Below are 19,499 nucleotides of genomic sequence, written 5' to 3'. Positions count from 1 at the left end.
ACCCCATGATACTCACAGCTTCCTTTTCTCACAAGGGTCTTTGTGCACAAAGCAGTTTTCTATGGGTACTCTCTCTCCTACAAGCCGGCACTCTGATGGGAGCCTCTCCTGCGCGCTTCCAGTAACTAATTTGCTTATGCGTTATTGTAAAAAGAACTCTCTTTTCCCAAGGGAGAGTGGCCTAGCCTTGAGACCACTTAAAAGTCTGGTGGGGAGCTCCTTCCCAGAAGCTATACACCTACCTGGAATTAAGAGAGTTCCCGGGTTTCGGCACCAAAATTGTTATGTTTGCCCAATTATCCCATAAAAAAAACCCCAAACAATATTTAAGGTAGCAACAATTTTAATTAAATAGTTTTAAAAATATATAAATAGGGATAATTTCATTCAAATAATAGCGCATAAGCAAAAACAACCGCGGGGTACAGAGGGCAGGGTTCAATGACCTTTGCCACTTCATGTACAAGCTTGCCAAGTGAAAATCACCCCTTATATGCCATGTGTGAATGCCATCTCCTCCTATTTTCGGTTCGTCACTTTTCTGTCTCCACCCTCCTTCACCACCTTTACCACGCATGCGCCACCACTCGGTTTGGTGGTCGCACAAGTCTTTGGGGGTCGTCACTGATGAAGGCCCTGTAGTCTTCTTCGTTGTCCTTTAATTCACCTTTGGGTTACACATGCGCACCAAGCCAGTACAATGTAAGCCAAGACTAACGTATCACTGCATGTACATATCAAGGCAATAAGTCCCTTATAATTAACATTTTCTTGGACCCAACCAGGTTCTTGGTGATTTTTAGCAACTGTATCTTCAGCTTCTTTCCTGTGGTCCTTGAGAACATCTGCTGGTAAATGGGGGGTGGATCCCCTCCTTTCCCTCTCCTCTTGGCATTACTATTTTTAACTTATTCTATTATTTCCAGATATTAGTTACTATATCAATATTGATTGCTGTTTCAATTTTTATCAGCACGAATCATACCTATTTACCACACCTTGGTGCATGTCTGGGCCCCACTGAGGGCAGGGAGTGCCAAAGGCTGCCCAGGGACTGCTGAGAGCAGATCCTTGAGGGCAGGATTGCAGGGAGCCCAAGGCTCTGGGCAGGGAACTGCAATGCTGAGCAAGGCCTGGGCTGGCTGGGGGAAGCAGAAAGGCCAAGCCCTGAGCCCAGCCTGGGCCAGCAGGGCCTGTCCCTCACGGCTGCCTCAGCGCTGTTTGTGTGGCAGTGGGATGTGAGGGGCAGCAAGGACAAATGGCATCAACCTGCAGCCCCTGCCAGCCTCCCCAGGGAGGCTGAAGGAAAAGTAAAGTGCAGCCCCTGCCAGGAAAGTTCCTCCTGTGGGGCCTCCAGAGGTGCTGCCTGAGCCCAGGGCACAAAGGCCTGGCTGCCTGTGGCCCTGCCAGCCCTGCCCAGCCCTTGGCCATCTGTCCTGCAGGCTGTGCCCCCTGTGCGTGCTGCTCCTCTGCCCTGGCCCGCTGCACTCGCCCATCTCGCTGTGCCCCAGCATTTCTCACCCAGCGTTTCTGTGCCCTCCCTGGGCTCCCTGAAACCAGCGCTGCCAGCTCCTGGCACACAGAGCCCGGCTATGGCCCAGCCTCACACTGCCACACCTCCAGCACCAACATTCTGCCCTGCAAGGGACTTTGCTTTCTCCTCAGCTCCAGGCTGAACCTTCCAAGCTGCACTTTGGGGAGGTTTCCTGCAATTCCCACTTCCAAGGAAAGCTCTGTCTCCTGCTGTTCACAAAGAGACAAGGGCTTGTGGGCGATGTGGTGGTCAGAGGCCATCTGGGGTACAGTGACCATGAAATAATCAAGTTTTCAATTTTCAGTTAAACAAGGAGGGGGCATCAACAAAACTTCTACACTGGACTTACAGAGATCAGACTTCAGCCTATTCAGGATGCAGATTTAGGAAGTACTGAACCAGGTACTGTTTTTTTAAAGGAAGAAGCCCTTTAAAACAAAGTTGTCCAGAAAGGATGGGCATACCAAGAAATAAATCTTGAAGGCATAGGAGGAGGCTGTCCCTATATGCCAAAAAATGAGCCAGCAAGGACATTATCTGGCCTGGCTGGTGTGAGAGTCTGTCTGAATTTTCCCTCATCTGCCTCACAATTGTCATTGGGAGACTACTGAAGAGAAGACCGTCCCTGTCTAGAATCTCTGGCTCTGAAGCAGAAAGTCACATGCCAAAGGCCCTGAGACCTGAAAGCACAGTGTTATTTGTTTTCACAGGTGTGTTTGCTGTATGCTAAGAAGGGGACACCATGCCCCATATGCAACAATAGCAGCTCTGGAAGCTGCCCCATCTCTCGGCCTGGCTGGACTTCTCCTGAGTTTCAGGTGGTCTCGCACAGAAGACCCTCACCTGTTTTACAACCACCGTGACAGACAGACTGAGATGTAAGAAGCTTCTCCATCAAGGACTGAGACATGAAACTCCTAAAAGGCCCCTCTGTTCCTTCCAAGGACTGGGACTGAAACCCCCAGTCTGGGGGAGGTGTGTGGGAGAGGCAAGCTGACCAAAGCGAGATGTTTGCCTGCAGGTTGTGACCACTGGACCAAGAAAACAAAGGTTCTTTCCTGCTGCCTAGCTTGGACTCTGTGTACCCCCCTTTCTATCCTTTGTTTCAGTTGTGAAATTTATTCTCCCTTCCCCCAACAAAAGGAGTATAATTGGGGTGCAAATGAACTGTGCCTTTGAGATCTCCCCAGCGTAACAGGCAGACCCTCGACTGGACTGGACCAAAGGACTTTGTCTCTGCGTTGGTAGCTCTATCTCCCCCTCCTCTCTCTCTTTCTCTATCTTTTTCTCTCCCTTAATCCCTCTGTCACATTTTTGCTGTGGCTATTTCAATAAAACTGCATTTGTTTTGATTATCACTGCAAACCCCCTTGTACCGTATTAGTTTTTGCACCCTGAGATCACTCCTACAAACCATCAGGTCATCCGTTCACTAGGACGGATCCTGACAGCTGGGCATGGGGCTTTAGCAAGAACTCAGGGGAAAAAGAGGGTGCATCACTTTTGAAGGGTGAAGAGGGGCAGGAAAGTAAGGAAGTGTTTAAGGTTGTTGTTAGGTCATGAGAAGGGAAAATAGACAGGTGAAAGCTCAATTAGGGCTTAACCTGGTTGCTTCTATGAAGGATAATAAAAATGATTTTATAAATACATGAATGGCAAAAGGAGGAGAAAGGACAATCTCCATTCTTTACTGGATGCAGGGAAGGATATGGTTACTAAAGATGAGGAAAGACTGAGGTACTGAACACCTTCTTTGCCTCAGTCTTCAACAGTAAGACAGGTTGTCCTCAGGACAAATGTCCTCCTGAGCTGGTAGATGAGCACAGGGAGCAGAACAGCCCCCTGTAATCCAGGAGGAAACTGTTGGTGACCTGCTGAGACACTCAGATGCTCACAGGTGTATGGGATCTGTGACAGCTATAGCTGTTCTACAGCTGCATAAATAATTTGGCCATGACAGACACTTACTGCACCAACCTCGTTCATGAGATGGTGAAAGTAAACAAGTCCCCAGGTAGGTCACTCATAGGCTGGATTGAAACTCAAACAAGAGGACCCCAGCCAATCCCTTCAACCATGGATGCACCCACATCTTTGGCCAGTGAGCTGGGCAGAGTTGGGACCCTTGTCCAATGGTGTGCAAACCCAGGAAATTCAAAGCCCCTGTAAAAGGGGGAGCCCGACAATAAAATCATCTGTTGCTGCATGACTTCGGTGTATGTGTCACATTCCTGTCTGCATCTTCAGTGACAAGGGGCCACTGTGACACTGCGAATCCAAGGAGACCATTGTGACTGAGGAACCTCAGGGAACCCAGAGTCCATTGTTACACTGTGGGGCTCTGTGGAACCAAGGGGAGCACAGTGACATTGTGGGGCCTCATGGAACAATGGAGACTGTTCTGACACTTTGGGACCCATTGGAACCAAGGGGCCATTACAGCATGGCAGGGCCTCATGGAACCAAGGGGATTGTAGTGAACCCTGTGGGTCTCCATGGGATGAAGGGTCCAATGGAACCAAGGATACCATTGTGACATTCTGGGGCATCATGGAACCAAAGGTCCATTGTGACCCAGCAGGGCCTCATGAAACCATGGAGGCCATTTTTACACTTTGAGGCCTTGTGAAACCAAAGGGCCACTGTGGTACTTCAGGGCCTTGTGGAGCCAAGGGGACCACAGTGACACTGTGGGGTTCCATGAAACCAATGGTCTGTTGTGACAGGGCCTCATGGAAGCACGGAGCCATTATGACACTTAAAAAGAAAGGAGAACATTGTGACACTATAGGGTCCCATGGAACCTTGGGACATGGAACAGATCTGGTTGGTTTGGCCTCCCAGGGGCCACCTGACAGGTGCAGCTGATCTTGGAGTGTTGAGGGCTACATTTCATCAGCCCTTGGAAAATTGTTGACCTGTGCTTTCCTTCCTCTGGAAAAGAACCATCTGTCTTTCCAGGTACTTTATGGAATCATGGAGACCATTGTGACACCAAAGGCCTCGCTGAACCAAGGAGCCATTGTGCCACTACAAGGCCTCATGGAAGCAAGGAATCATTGCAACACTATGGAGTGTTGGCAGGCCAAGGGGCAGTTGTAACACTCTATGGCAGCATGGAACCAAGGAGTCTATTGTGACACTACAAGGCCCCATGGAACTAAGGATTCATGGAACAGTGCTGGAACACATGGAACCAAAAGTGCCTTGTGACACTGCGGGGCCTCATGGAATGCAAGAGGCCATTATGACACGTTGAGGCCTCGTTGAATCAAGGGGCTCTACAGGGCCGCATGGAACCAAGGAGACCCTTCTGGCACTGTAAGTCCCCAAAAAACCAAGGGTCCAGTGTGACACCATGGAACCAAGAAGACTGTTGTTGGCTGTTGTTGGCAGTACAAAAGCTCTTTGAATCAAAAGTCCATTGTGACATTGTGGGGCCTCATAGACCATGGAGTCCATTATGACACTTCAGGACCCACTGGAACCAAGGGGCCACTGTGACACTGTGGGCTCCCATGGAAGCAAGGGGCCAGTGTAACACATCCAGGCCTGGTGGAACCAAGGGGCCATTGTGACCTTGAGGAGCCCAATAGAACCAAGGGGCCAGTTTGAGACTCTGAGGCCTCATGGAACCAATGGGCCATTGTGGCATTGCACAGTTCCATGGAAACAAGGAAACCATTTTGACACTGCAAGGCCTCATGGAAGCAAGGGGCCATTGTGCCAATGTGGAGCCAAGAAGACCATTGTTACATCACTGGGCCTCATGGAAACAAAGATCTGTTGTGATTCAACAGGGCCTCATGGAATCAAGGGGCAATTGTGACGCTGCAGGGCCCAAAGGATCCAAGAACATGAAGCAGGTCTGGTTGGCTGGGCCTCTCGTTGGCTGCCTGACTGGCCCAGATGACCTTGGCATGTTGAGGGTCACTTCTCATCTGCCCCTGGAGTTCTGTGCTTTCCTTCCTGTGGGAAAGAACTGTCCTCCTTTGAAACGGGAGGAGGTTCATGGCCAAAATTGGGATTCCTCCTCCAAATTTGATTATATTCCCATATGAAACCTGCCAGGACAGACAGCTCTGGCTCGCCTTGGCCTCTTGGGGGCCACTTCTCATCTGCCTTCAAAACACTGGAAACCTGTGCTTTTCTTCCCATGGAAAAGAACATCTTTAAAGTCCAGGCATCCATGGCAAAAATTGAGAATCCACCTTCAAAATTCCTTATATCCAAGGATAGCTCCCAGACAAAAGCTGCCAGGGCTGTCCGGGTTCCTTTGACTTCCTGAGGACCAGCTCTCATCTGCCTTTGAAACACTGGGGCTCTGTACTTTCCTTCCTGTGGAAAAGAACTGTCCTGCTCGTCCTGATGCCCACAAAAGTGGGGTTTGGGCTCACAAATTCTATCTCTCCAAGGATTCTTCCCTGACAGCAGATCTGGCTGGCCTTGGCCTCCTTGGGGCTGCCTCTAATCAGGCTTTGAAACACTGGGACTCCACCCTTTCCTTCCTATAGAGAACTCTCATTCCAGTCCAGGAACCCATGGCTGAAATGGAATTCCACCCTCAAAACTCCCCATATATCTAAAGGTTGCTTTCAGACAAAAGCTACAAGGACAGACAGGTCTGGCTGGCCTTGGCCTCTGGTGACTGCTTCTCATCTGCCTTCAAAATCCTGGGGTTCTTTGGTTTCTTTCCAGTACAAAAGAACTGTCTCTCTTGTCCAGGTGCTCTTGGCATCAGGCATTTGACCACTGTATAGGAACACAGGAGCTCTGTGCTCAGTGGGGTGGAGACTGAAGAGAGCAGAGGAGAGCCCTAGGAGGGACTGAAGGGTGGTTTAAGAGATGGTGGATCCTTTTGACATAGTACGGAACAGCTGGAGAAAAGAAGAATTATTGCCAAGTTGGGGAGGCCCAGACTGACACTGGGAGAAAGGAATTTCTCTGCCAGGACAGGGCTGTGGTGCAGCATGTCCCCAGCAGGAGCCTGGAGCAGCCCAAGACTTTGTGTGGGCAGGCAGAGGCAGGCAGGAGGCAGAGCTGTCAGCAAAGGAAGGACCCAGCCAGGTGGGGCAACCGGGGGATGCCGACAGCCTGCAGGGACAGAGGCGCAGGGCAGGGACACCGTGGGACAGCCTGGGCTGCACAGGGCACAGGGATGGGCAGCAGCTGCAAGACAGCCCTGCCAGAGCCAACTTGGGCAGCACTTTGGCCATGGCTGCTGGGCCTGGGCCTGAGGCAGGAGCAGGAGACAAGTGACCCTTGCAGGCCTGGGGCCTCATTGCCTCCTTGTCCCTGCTCAGCAGCCTGGCAGGGGCCGCCCCATGCTCCTGCCCTTGCCATTGCACATCCCCACATGCCAGTGCCCATCCCGGGAAGAGCCCTGAGCAAGGAGGGAGGGACAGCATCTGCCTGGCCAGGGGCTGGGGCTCAGGCCTGGGCCCTTTGCATTCCTTAAACACATCCAGCTTTGCTCAGCACCAGAGACACCTTTGCCTTGTTTGTCCCCAGCTGCCATCACTGCCTCCAGTGTTCTGCTCTGACTGGAACCTGGGGACACTTTCTCAGTTGTGTCCCTGACAGCGATCTCTTCAAAGTCCAAGAAACTTCAGAGTTTCAATGTAACTGAGTTCTTGAGTGTTCTATGAGATCACAGAGCTGGCTGTGATGTCACAGAGTAGGGTGTATTGCCATAGAGCAGAGTCTGACATCATAGAGTGTGGCTCTGTGGCATTAAAGAGTGGGTTGTCACATCACCAGGTGGCGGTGTAATATCATAGAGCAAGCTGTGACAACACAGAACAGACAGTGACATCACAGGGTAACTTTGTGACATAGCAGTCTTCTGTGACATTGTAGCACTGCTGTATGACATCACAGGGTGACATCATAGAGTTGGATTTGTGATATCACGTGTTTTGTGTCATCTCAGGAGGCTGTGTGACATCACAGGGGCAGTGTGACATCGCAGAGATGTCCATGTGACATCAAGGCAGGTGTTGTGATGTCACAGGGGTAGTATGATATCACAGAGATAGCTGTGTGACATCACAGTGTGTGTGTGACATTACAGGGGCTGTGTGACACCACAGGAAGGCTGTGTGACATCACAGAAGGGTGTGTGAGATCACAGGAGGCTGTGTGAGGTCACTGGGGAGGTCACTCTGCCCCAGCCCCCCTCACAGCTCCCTCCAGAGGAGTCCAACCCTGCTTGTGCACAGCGGGGTCCCCTGTCCCCCCAAGTCCCCCTGCCCCTGGCCCCGCAGCCTCCCCCAGAGGATGTTGGACAAGATCGACCCCAGAGCCTGACACGGGGCCGGGGGGCTGGGGCCCTGGGGGTGGCACAGGGGGACTGGTGTTGAAAGCGAAGGGAGACGACCCATCTTTGTTGATCAGCATCGACTCCAATTTATTGATCAAATCAGTCACCTTTTATAATAGTGTTAATTAACTTCATGCATATTGCAAAATCAGAGCTCACGATAGGTTACAGAGAAAACTCTAACCCCTCCTTTTGTTTACAATACCCATGGTTGTTTATTGAAACCAAAATTAGTGTTCTCACTGTGATATGAAAAGTTCTCAAAACCTTCATATCTGTTCCCAGAGCAGCCAAGGACTGTTATGAGAAGACTGTCTGAGAATCCTGCTGTTTATAAAAAAGGTGCCTGAGAACCTAGTTATTTACAAAATCAAGCCTGGAAACTGCTGCTTTACAGCTGCCTTTTTTTTTTCCCATCAGCTGTATACCTTCATGGCCTCTTTCTTTAAGCCATGCTTGAACCAGGCTCTCCACAGACTGGGACCCCCCGGCAGCGTCCCCGTGTCCCCAGGGCCAGAGCCTGGGCCAGGGCTCCTTCACCCTGCTACCAACGAGGCCTTGAGAGTGCTGAAAAAATCCGCAGCAAGAGATCAGATAAAACCAGATGTAATATTAAGGGACAGCAGCACAAAGTTCCTTGGCAAGAGTCACTCTGCTCCTGACTGGACACTTCAGGCATAGCACGGAAATAAAGCAACAACAAAACCAAACAAAATCCAGGCAATCAAGCGAGAAGTGAGCCAAGAACTGTCCCTGTATGTGTGACACAAAGACAGTGAGGGCAAGGATAAAAGGAACATGAGCTAAAAGCTTAACAGAGGTCAAATTACAGGACTGAATTTATACCTTAACTTTAACTGATACCTTAAAATTCACAATATAGCAAAAGAACAGCACTTAACAGTACTTACCCTAACTTATAACATATCACTTTGCAATTTAACAGAAGAATAACATTTCTTAATATTTCACTTAGTAATAACTTATATTAAACATAGCAACTTAGAAAAAGAACAACTCTCAGAAGCATTTGACTTTACTTAGACCTTGTGATTTAACCTCACTTACAGGCATGATTGACTCAGCTATCCAAGGCACTCCAACCCCTTAGAGAGCAGCATTTCTGCCACATTTCCCCAGCACAGGCACACCTGTGTGCACAGAGACACATAGAGTCAGTGCAAGGCACCTGTAAGAAATTCCCCTGAGGGCAGGAAATGCTCACTGTGGATCCTTTGGCATCTCCCCAGTGGGTGAAGGGTCGAGCCAGGAGGAGTGGGGGGATCGGCCCAGGCTCCGTCGTTGTTCAGGATCCCTGAGTGCAGCAAACGGGAGAGTTCCCGGCTGGGAGAGGCCCCACTCAGAGGGAGTCGCTGGCCCAGGAGAGCTCCAAGGGCTCCTTTTGGAGCGCTGTTTGTAGGGCCCCAAGAGAGGGGTTTCAGTCCCAGCAATGGTTCTTCCTGGCCGCACTTGGCACCAACAGCTTTCTTTGGCAGGGTGAGAACAGGGATGTTGTGCCACTGAGGGAACAAAAACAGTTCCCAGGGCTGCTCCTAAAAGAAGCCAGGAGCTGGTTGGGCAGCAGCAGTGCCTGGAGCAGACAGTGTTTATGATGAGCTGCAGAGGAGCTGAGCCCAGGGGCTGTTGGCCAAGGCCGAGGCCCAAGGAGCATTTCTCAGCTGGCAGGGCGGCCTGAGAAGGGGGGGGGGGGAATGCAGCAGCACAGGGCCCATGGAACCAAGGGACCATTGTGACACTGTGGGGCCTCATGGAATCATGGAGAGCACTGTGACATTGCTGGTCCTCATGCAACCAAGGGGACTGTACTGACACTGTGTGATTCCATGAAATGTAGAGATCATTGTCACATTGAGAGGCTCCATCAAACTAAGGATCCATTTGTGACACCATGGGGCCTTGTGGAACTGTGGAGACCATTGTGACACTTTGGCATGCCTTGGAACCAAGAAGCCATTGTGACACTGCAAGATCCAATAGAGCCAAAGGTCTATTGTGACATTGCAGGGCCTCATGGAATCATGGAGACACCATTAAGACACTTCACAGCCTCATAGAACCAAGGAGACCATTGTGACACTAAAGGGCACAATGGAGTCATGGAGACCATTGTGACACTGAGGGGACTCATGGAAGCATGGAGACCATTTTGACACTATGAGGCCCCATGGAATAAGCAAAGCATTGTGACACTGTGAGGCCGCATGGAACCAGTGAGACCATTGTGGCCCTGGGGGTCCCCACAGAACCAAGAGGACCATTGTGATACTCTGGGGCCTCGTGACACCAGGAGACCTTTGTGACACTGCAGGGCTGCATGGAAACAATGGTCTATTGTGACATTGCAGGGCCTCATGACATCAGTGGTCCATTGTGACACTGGGAAACCAAAAGAGACCATTGTGACACTGCAGGGCTGCATGGAACCAAGGGGCCATTTTGACATTGTAGAACTCCATTGAAACCAGGGTTCATTGTGACACTGCAGGGATGTGTGGAACCAAAGATCCAGAGTGACACTGAGTGGCCTCCTGTAATCAGTGGTCCATTGTGACACTGTGGAGACAAAGGAGATCATTGTGACACTGCAAACCCCCAGGGTCCAAAAGTCCATTGTGACATTGCAGGGCTCATGTAATAGAGGAGTCACGTGACATTGTGGGGCCTGTGGAACCATGGAGGCCATTGTGACACTGCAAGGCCTCATGGAATCATTGGGACCATCGTGAAACTGTGGGGCCTTATGGAACCTAGGGGCCATTGTGACATTGTCGGACCCCATCAAACCAAAGGGTCCATTGTGTTACTGCTGGACCCCATGGAATCAAGTCGCCATTATGGCACTGTTGGACCTCATTGATCGAAGGCACCATTGTGACACTATGGGGCCCCACAAAACCAAGGGAACACAGAACAGATCTGGCTGGTTTGGCCTCCCAGGGTCCCCTACACTGGTCCAGATGACCTTGGCATGTTGAGGGTCTCTCCTCATCTGCTGCTGAAGCACTGGGGCTCCATGCTTTCCTTCCAATGGAAAAGATCTCTCCTTCTTCTCCGGGCACCCCTGGCCAGAATTGGGATTTCACCTCAAAATTTCCATATATCCAGGGATTGTTCGCATGGGAATATTGCCAGGACAAGTCTGGCTGGTAATGGTTTCACAAGGGTCACGTCTCACCTGTACCCAAAGCACTGTGGAAGGCTCTGTTCTATGAGAAAGAACCATCCTGCTTCTCCAGGAACCCATGGCTGAGATTGGGCTTCCACCTCCAGAATTCCCTATGTGCAAAGACTGCTCCCAGACAAAATCTGCCATTCCTGACAAGTCTGGCTGGCCTTGGCCTAGTGAGGCTCTCACCTGCATTCCAAACACTGGAGCTCTGTGCTTTCCTTACCAAAGAAAAGAACTGTCCTTCCTCCTCCAGGCGTCCATGGCAAGAATTGGGGTTCCACCTCCAACATTCCCAATTGCAATAGAATGGAGGAGATTGTTGGCTCAAAACATTTTGTCTGGGGGAGAAAGGGGCAGGTCCAGCCTTGCCCTGCCCTGGAACCCCAACACTGCCCTGCCCTGGAACCTCAGTCCCCCCAGAGCCTCTATCCCAGCCCAACAGTGTCTGCCAGTCCCTGGCACAGCACAGGCAATGCTCCACAGCCACCTCTGCAGCCCCCAGCCCAGGTCCTGAGGGACCAAATGAGCCCAAGTCCCAGCTGGGGGAAGGGCCCAGGAAGACCAAGGGGTATTGAAGGCTGACCACAAGGCAAGCACACATCTTGACCCTACCTCCTCTTGGAATTTCCATCAGAACTCCACTGGAATCCAGGAGTTGGTAGCTCTGTGTGTGCCTCTCTGTATCTTTTTTGTCTTTCTCTCTTTCTGTGTCTACTTCTTCTTCTGTTTACCTTGCAAATTTTGATTAACATTAAATTGAACAGGTGTAGAGTTTGTGAAGTTGAAAGGGCCAAGTCAGTGCTTTGAGAAGTGTTTTTGTTGGTTGAATGTCTGTCGTAGTTTGACATGAGAAGAATTTTAAAAAGTAATACAAAATTTTTGTGTAGCTGAAAATCTGTTAAACCACTACGATAATGAACATGCCTCTGTGAAACACATATGTTAAAGATGAAAAAGCCAGGAACCTCCTCTTTCTTTCCCAGTCAACAAAGAAGCAGCAGGCCCTGGGTGCGGCCCCCATCTCAACCACACCAAACCAAACCAAACCAAACCAAACCAAACCAAACCAAACCAAACCAAACCAAACCAAACCAAACCAAACCAAACCAAGCAACCCTGCCGTGGGCTGAGCCCCTTTCCCCCTCCCCAGCCCACCCCCCCCTCCCCCCATCAGCCCCATTCTAACCAAGCTAAACCCCAACAACTACCAAACAGGAAAACAAAAGTGGCTACAAAACCCCAACCAGAACAAAGCTAGCCACAGGTACTAAAATCTTACTGTCAAGTCCCCTCCCCCCAACACAACTCAAACCAGAAACCCCTACAACCCATTCAAAATAACCCTTCATCTAAAATTAAACAAAAAAATCCCCAAAAATCAACCATAAAACCAATACTAACATAACCCAACCACAACTTCCTCCCCAAGGTACCAGTGGGTCTGGTGTTAACCCTTTCAATATTTCAATCTTCGCTCAAGTAAAAGAAAAAAACAAAATACAAACATATTTAAAAAATACATAAAACCATCAAAGTCAGTAAAGGAGAAGTAAAATCCCAAATAAAAATGAAGAAAAAATTCCTTAGTCTTAAAACTAAAATCCTCTTAAAATCTTTTACTTTAACACATCAAACTATAAAAAAATTAAAATATTCAAAAATACTGCCAAACAAAAACCTCCATCTTAAAGAAATGTTAAAATTACTGTAATTTCATCAAAAGTTATAGCAGAAAAATAAAAAGTAATCCAGTACCCCCAAGAGCAGATCACTATTCCCAGAAATAAAAATAATTCAAAAAGTAAATAATAAAAACTTTTACCTTTAAAGGACTCATTTTTAAAACAGTCCCCCATACGTCAACATGGCCCATCAACAAGCTTTAAAAAAGCTTGTAGCAATAAAAAAAACTTCACAATAGCAAAGTTCCCCAGACAACTGTTATGCATGTCAAAATTAGAAACTACAAAAAAAAGTATATTTTCCTCTTGTAAAATAATCTCCATAGTCTTAAAAGGAAAAGCTTGTCTCCCTAAGTAAACTAAAAAAAGACTATTCTAGAAATAGCAAACTAACGAGCAATTTTAAGTTTCGTTTCTTTACATTGCCTGTAAAAAGAAAAAGGTGTAAAGAAAAAAAAATGTTCCACAGAGTTTATTTTAATTCTCCCTACCTTTTTTCTTTAGGCTACTTTTAATGAAATTTTCTTTATACCCTTTTAGAATTTTATGCCTATCTTACCTTTCTCATGATTTTATTTCAGAACAAAATAAAACATAAATAATTAACCAACATTAAAACACATCACACTCATCAATAAATTACTAAAGAAATCTCACAATTAGAAAAATCTTAAATTAAAAAACAAGACCACTACAATGTCGTAATAGACCTTTTGCCAAAGTTTCTCCGATTTTCTAAAGTTCCCAGTAAAGGCTGTTTTGTTCTTTTAAGCTCCTGACAATCTCTTGTTGGTATTTCTCCAGTGTGTCCAACTCAGAGGACACAAACAATTGTAATTCCTTTTAAATGTCTCCTTGAGAGAGTTGTTTGGAGGATGGTAGTCAGGGCTTGTGCGTCCGGCTTGGCACAGCCCAGGCAGGGCTTTCCCAGCCACATTCCACACTCCATTTCCCAGCTGGAGCCGCTGTTGCCTCTGAGTTGTGCTGCCCCAGCCCCAGGGACGCTCTCCTTGTCTGCCCATTCCCCCACGGTCTCTGGGCAGGGATGGCCTCAGTGGGGGCTGCTGACATCCTCAGCAACTTGGAGGCTGCTGCTGAAATTGACTGCTCCAGAGGCTTGTTCAGCCTTCAGCTCTTCAGAGCAGGAATTCAGTGCCCCAGGGCTCATTAATATTCAGACCACCTAAACAAGCCAAGCCTCTGGGAATAATTTGATTTAAGTTTCCAAATATTTTGTAGTTACGTAGATCTCAGTAGTGTATTCAAAGTGAATACATGATCTTTAAAAAGACAGTGAGAAGAGATTTTTTTAGGTCATGGGGTTTTTTTGTTTCCTGTTAATTTATTCATATGCGTGATCTCTAATTGACACTGAATCCAAGTACCTCCTCATGCAGTTTGAATAGATATGAAAATCAAGACCCTTCATGGCTGACAATCAATCAGACTCTGTCCCTACCCCACCCCACCATTTCCCCCATCCAAGCCCTGGCACTCAGAGCAGCCTTGTGCAAATCTCAGCTCCCTCCAGCCCAGGCTGCACCTGCAGCTTTCAGCTCCATGGTTCCAACTCCCACCTGCTTTCCTTGGAGAAGGAGTTGCCCGAGACACAGAGGGACGTTCATTTCTTGTCAGCCAACAAAGACAAGGGAAGGCACAGCTCCATCAAATGCCAAAGTCATTCCTCTGCTGGATACTAAATCCACCTTTCACAGCAAACGGCCTGAGAGCAATGGAAAACACCTTCTGTACCCAGCACAGATCCCAAGGTCCCACCAAAGCCTTCCTGCCCCGATTCTGCCCAGATTTGCTCTTTGCATACACGAGTCACATGCTGAGGTCATGAGCTCCCTCCATGCCCAGAGGGAGGAAAAGAGAGAAAGGGAATGAAGAGCTCTCCTGTGCAGAGCCAAGGTCCAAGTGCACCCCCTGCAGTGGGAACCACAACTCATCAGGTTTGTGTCCTTTGGGCTCAGGGCCTGGTGACACTCAGAGGTACAAAAAGGTTTCTTGCCAACAAACACAAGTTGAACATTTGAACAGTATAATAACCATCACAGCTCTTCCCTCGGCTCTCTGGAATGTCCCAGCAGCATCGGACATGTCCACCATCCCCAAAGCATTCCTATGAAGGAACAGTTTTAGACATAGATATAAGAAAAGGTAATTCTCTGATAGATATAAAGACAATTAAGATGTCGCCTTATGTGATATTTATTTAAACTTCAGAAAGTCTGGGCAACTCCCTGAAGCTCAAAGCATGAAACCAGTCACTTGAGAGGCACTTGAATGACCAGAGAGCATCTGGTGGAGGAAATCTGGGACCAATGGGAAGAACAAATATCCAGCTGGTCTAGTGAAGAGATGTCCTTAAACTTGGCCATTTAACCAGGAGACATGGAAGCACTTGATGGAAAAGAGAGAGATTAAATAATAGACTGATTATTGGTGACACAAGTAGATGGGAAGATCAGTATTTCTTCTCCTGCCATCAGTACACTTCAAGGAAATCCCCGCTTCTGGTGGGAAAAAGTTGCCATTCCTTAAGAGTACTCAAATGACCCAGATAATAAAGATGTGCTTATATATTATGAAACTAACAGGTATTAAAACCTGTGCCCCTTTCCAGGTAGATATCACCTGTGTGACCATGAACAGCCAGTGCCACTTGGGCCCTGAGGTGCCCAGCTGGGATTGCATCTCTCTGAGAGCACCTGAGGGAGAGCAGAGCACCTTGCAAGCTGCAGGTCCCTGACAGACCCGCAGGACTCCTGTCCCATCAACATCTGCTCTGCTCCAGTCTGAAACAGGGCCCAGCATGGTGCTGGAATCATCAGAGAGCTGAGGTGTGTGCTGGAATTCCATGCCCTCCCCATCCCGCAGCAGCCCTGCATTTCCCTCCTGCAGGGCTGGAGAGTCTCCAGCACAGCCATCGAGGCTCTTTGGGCTCTGGACTGTTGCTGCAGCCCCCAAGGGCAGCTGAGCTCTGCCTTTGGAACAGTGGCCAGTGCAGGCCATGCTCAGCATTTGCTTGTGTGTGCCTGGCCTTGCTGTGAGCCCCGGCAGCGGCTGCGCGGCCCCTTTGTGGCCCTGTGCTGGCCCAGCCATGGTGGCCCAGCCCCTGTGCAGGCCCAGCCCAGGCCAGGAGCATTGCGGCTGGGAACGGCCCCTGTGCTGTGGTGACCACAGCAGCCTTGGGGCTCTGTGCCCCATGGCCTCCCTGCTGGGCAGCCTCTGCCAGCTCCTGCAGAGCCCATGGCACCTGTAGGGCTGCACAGACAGCCCTGCCCCGGGCTCTGCTGGCCTCTGGGACAGAGGAGAGGCAGCCAGGGCTGGCCATGGCTGGGAACAGGCCCTGAGCCCTGCAACAGGATGGAGCTGGGCCACAGCCAAACTCAGCCCAGGCCAAAGCTGGGCTCAGCAGCCAGGGCTGCCAAAGCATGGGGACAGAGGCTGGCGCTGACAAATGTCCTGGGCCCCCTCCCTGCTCTGTCCATGCCACCAAGGGGACACAGAGCAGCCTCCTCTCTGGGCCACTTGCCTGTTTTCAATGCCTTGCACAGGTGCTGGCCCTGCCCCACAAGGCCTGGCCTGAGTCCTGCCCCTGCACGCTCAGCCAGGCTGAGACCAACACTGATGGTTTCTGGGCCAGGCTCTCTGAGCCCAGCCCAGCTCCCTGCAAGCTCTGCCAGCTGCCCTGAGCTCTGGGCAGCACCAAGGGCCTCTCCCCAGCCCAGCCCAGCCCAGTCAGCTCTGGCCCCACAGCTCTGCTCAGGCCAGGCTGCTCTGGCCACTGGCCCCACGGCCTCAGCCCCTGGCAAGGGCACAGCAGCAGCTGCAGTGCCACAGGACTCAGCCCCAGCCATGGGGAAAGGTGCCTGGCCAAGGGAAAGGAGGCTCCCTGGCTGCCCTGCTCTCCTCTGCAGGAGATGCTGAGAGCTCTGCAGCCCCTGCTGCCATCCCATCTGCTCAGGGCAGCACAAGAGCCCCAGCCTTGGGGCCCTCAAGAGCTGCTCCTGCTCCAGGCCCAGGGCCCATCCCAGAGCTGGGGCAGCCACAAAGCTGTGCCCATTTCTGTTCATTGCTGCTCTGATGGGGATGGATCCTCAGCCGTTTGGAGGTTGCTGATGAATTTTCATACTCCAGTGGCCTCTTCTTTCTGGACCTCTTCGCTTCAGGAATTCACTGAGAAAGGCTCATTAACACATTAACATTTGCACAAAAAACACAGGGAAAAAAAGGTTCCAGGGAATAATCTGTATTAATTCTTCTGTGGGAAAAATTATTCTTCCTGGGAATAATTCTTCCGTGAATAAATAGACAGATTTCAGAAGTATGTTCTAAGTGAATATATCATATGGAAAACAATACATGGAGAAGTGTTTTGTCATGTTAAGGTTTCTTTTTCTGTTTGTAGATTGGTATCAGCAATATCCAATTATTATTGATCCTTTGATCATGCTAATGCAGTTTGAACAGATATGAAAAGCAAGACACTTCATGGCTGATAATCAGTCAGACTTTGTGCCCACCCTCTCCCCACCATTTCCCTCATCCAACCCCTGGCACTTCCATGGATCAGGAATGGTGTGGCCAGTAGGAGCAGGGCAGTGATTCTTCCCCTGTGCTCAGCACTAGTTGGGCAACACCTTTGATAGTGGAACCCTGGAAAAAGTTAAAGATAGAATCTAAAATGTTAGGCTTTGTGCTTTCCCAGATCAACTGCACCTGCGTAAGCAGTATGATAAATTATATAATTGTTAGATGTGATGATTGTTTAGTAATTACATGTAATTATTATATAACCATAAGAAGAATAGTGAGAAACTATGTTGGAAATTCAGAGAGGGGCTAAATTTATGTATACAATAGAACAATATAAGTTTAATAATTAACATGAAAGTTATGTAATGATAGAGTATAAAACATGATCCTTTCGGATGTATGGTCTGAGTCAGATTTGGGTTGAATATACCCCGATTCCCAGAGCTCTTAATATAAAGCACCGCATATAATTGCTCCGCGATTATGTGTTTTTGAACGCTAACATTTTGGCGACCCGAAGATGGGGCCCTTGTGAGTGCTGCTGAGCGAGTTCGCGACTCGATCACGCTCCAGCCGGCACCGAGGGATTCTCGGGGAGCCCATCGGCCGCGACCGCTTCTGCCGCTCACAAACGTCCCCGGGAGAAAGGTAAGGTGCTTTTTACTTTGGTTTGGGTGCCTGCCAATAAGACTCAGCGAAAGCTACGCTTGGTTGGGCTAAAGGAATTCCTGTTGGTGTAAGCCTAGGCGCCGTTCCGTAAGACAATCGCGAAAGCATTGCAGGTTCGGCATTTGTGGTATTTTTGAAATGGAGAAACTTAAAGGGATTTTGGGCAGTAACACCCCTATCCCGCAAAATTCTCCTTTGGGGTGCTTATTAGCACATTGGAAACAAGGTAACTTTGGAGAAGGATTACGTAAAACTAAGTTGATTGATTATTGTAATTCATGGTGGCCAGAATAAGCCTTGGAGAACGGTGAAAAATGGCCAGAATACGGTACTCTGCAATATAACACTATTTCGCAGTTAATGTCGTTTTGTAAACAAGAAGGAAAATGGGATGAAGTCCCATATGTTGATCTGTTTTTCTACTTACGGGGAAAGCCAGAATGGCAGAATGAATGTGGATTATTAATGGTTAAAACATCTGCAAAGTGTGGGGTTTGTGAGGAACGTTGTTAAGAACACTTGGCGTTAAGAGAAAGCTTGAGTAGAGAAAATTATACAGATATTGATTTACAAGTAGCTCCAATAGGAACAAGAGAACCTAACCCTATCCCACCTGTTTCATCTGTCCCTATCCCACTACCTGCTCCTCACCCACCTACCCCTGAACCTGTTTCATCTAGTACACCTTTCCCTCTTTATCCTCCTCTCCCATCATCACCTGATCCCTCTTCCTTGGAAGATGAGCAAAACCTAACTGTGATAGAAAGGGGAAAGAGGTATGCGAGTGAAAAAGATAGCAATGGTAATGAATCAGTGACCCCAATAGCTCATAGAACCCGGGGTCGGGCAAAGCTTGCTCCAGTTGTGCATAGAGATGGCATAAGCAAACAAAAATGGACTGTGATTGCCCCCTTGCAACAAGGTGTCGGAGTGGAAGGGCCAGTATTTGTAAAAGTGCCTTTTTCCCTGGCAGACTTAGTTATTTTGAAACAGTCAGCCAGAAGTTATAGAGAAAATCCTGATAAAGTGGCACGCGTAGTAAAAATGGTTATGAAAACTCAAAATCCTGACTGGGATGACATACAAGTAATATTAGATACTCTGATGGATTCTACTGAAAAAGAAATGGTACTTAAGGCAGCCAAAGAGAGGGCAAGAGAAGATATTATAAATGGGCTGGTAACAGGGAATTTAGATGTGAATTTCCCAATTGAGGATCCAAATTGGGACCCTAATTTATTGTGTGATATGAGGAGATTACGGAAATATCAAGAGTGGATCCAAATAGGGGTTCAGAATGCTTTGCCCAAAACTATAAATTGGTCCAAACTATATGAGGTTCAACAGGAAAAGAAGTAATCTCCCACTGCGTTTTTGGAGAGGCTTAAGGAGGTAGCAAGGAAATATACAGACCTCCAAATGGATACAGAGCAAGCAAAGGTTCAGCTCGCTTTCATATTCTTGGGTCAATCACAGGATGACATTCGTAGAAAATTGCAAAAATTAGAAGGGGAAGAATTAAGGAATTTGGATAAGTTACTCGAGGTCGCCTGGAAG

The 19,499-nt window shown here is 48.7% G+C and overlaps 1 pseudogene; it reads right to left on the bottom strand.

The window, feature by feature from the left end:
- The window catches only part of LOC134433393 (zinc finger protein OZF-like), a 498,900-nt pseudogene that overhangs the window by 357,775 nt on the left and 121,626 nt on the right, over positions 1 to 19,499 (bottom strand).

Source organism: Melospiza melodia, unplaced genomic scaffold (genome assembly GCF_035770615.1).
Source record: "Melospiza melodia melodia isolate bMelMel2 unplaced genomic scaffold, bMelMel2.pri scaffold_18, whole genome shotgun sequence".
NCBI classification, from domain to species: Eukaryota; Metazoa; Chordata; class Aves; order Passeriformes; family Passerellidae; genus Melospiza; species Melospiza melodia.
This window is presented reverse-complemented; position numbering and strand designations above follow the sequence as displayed.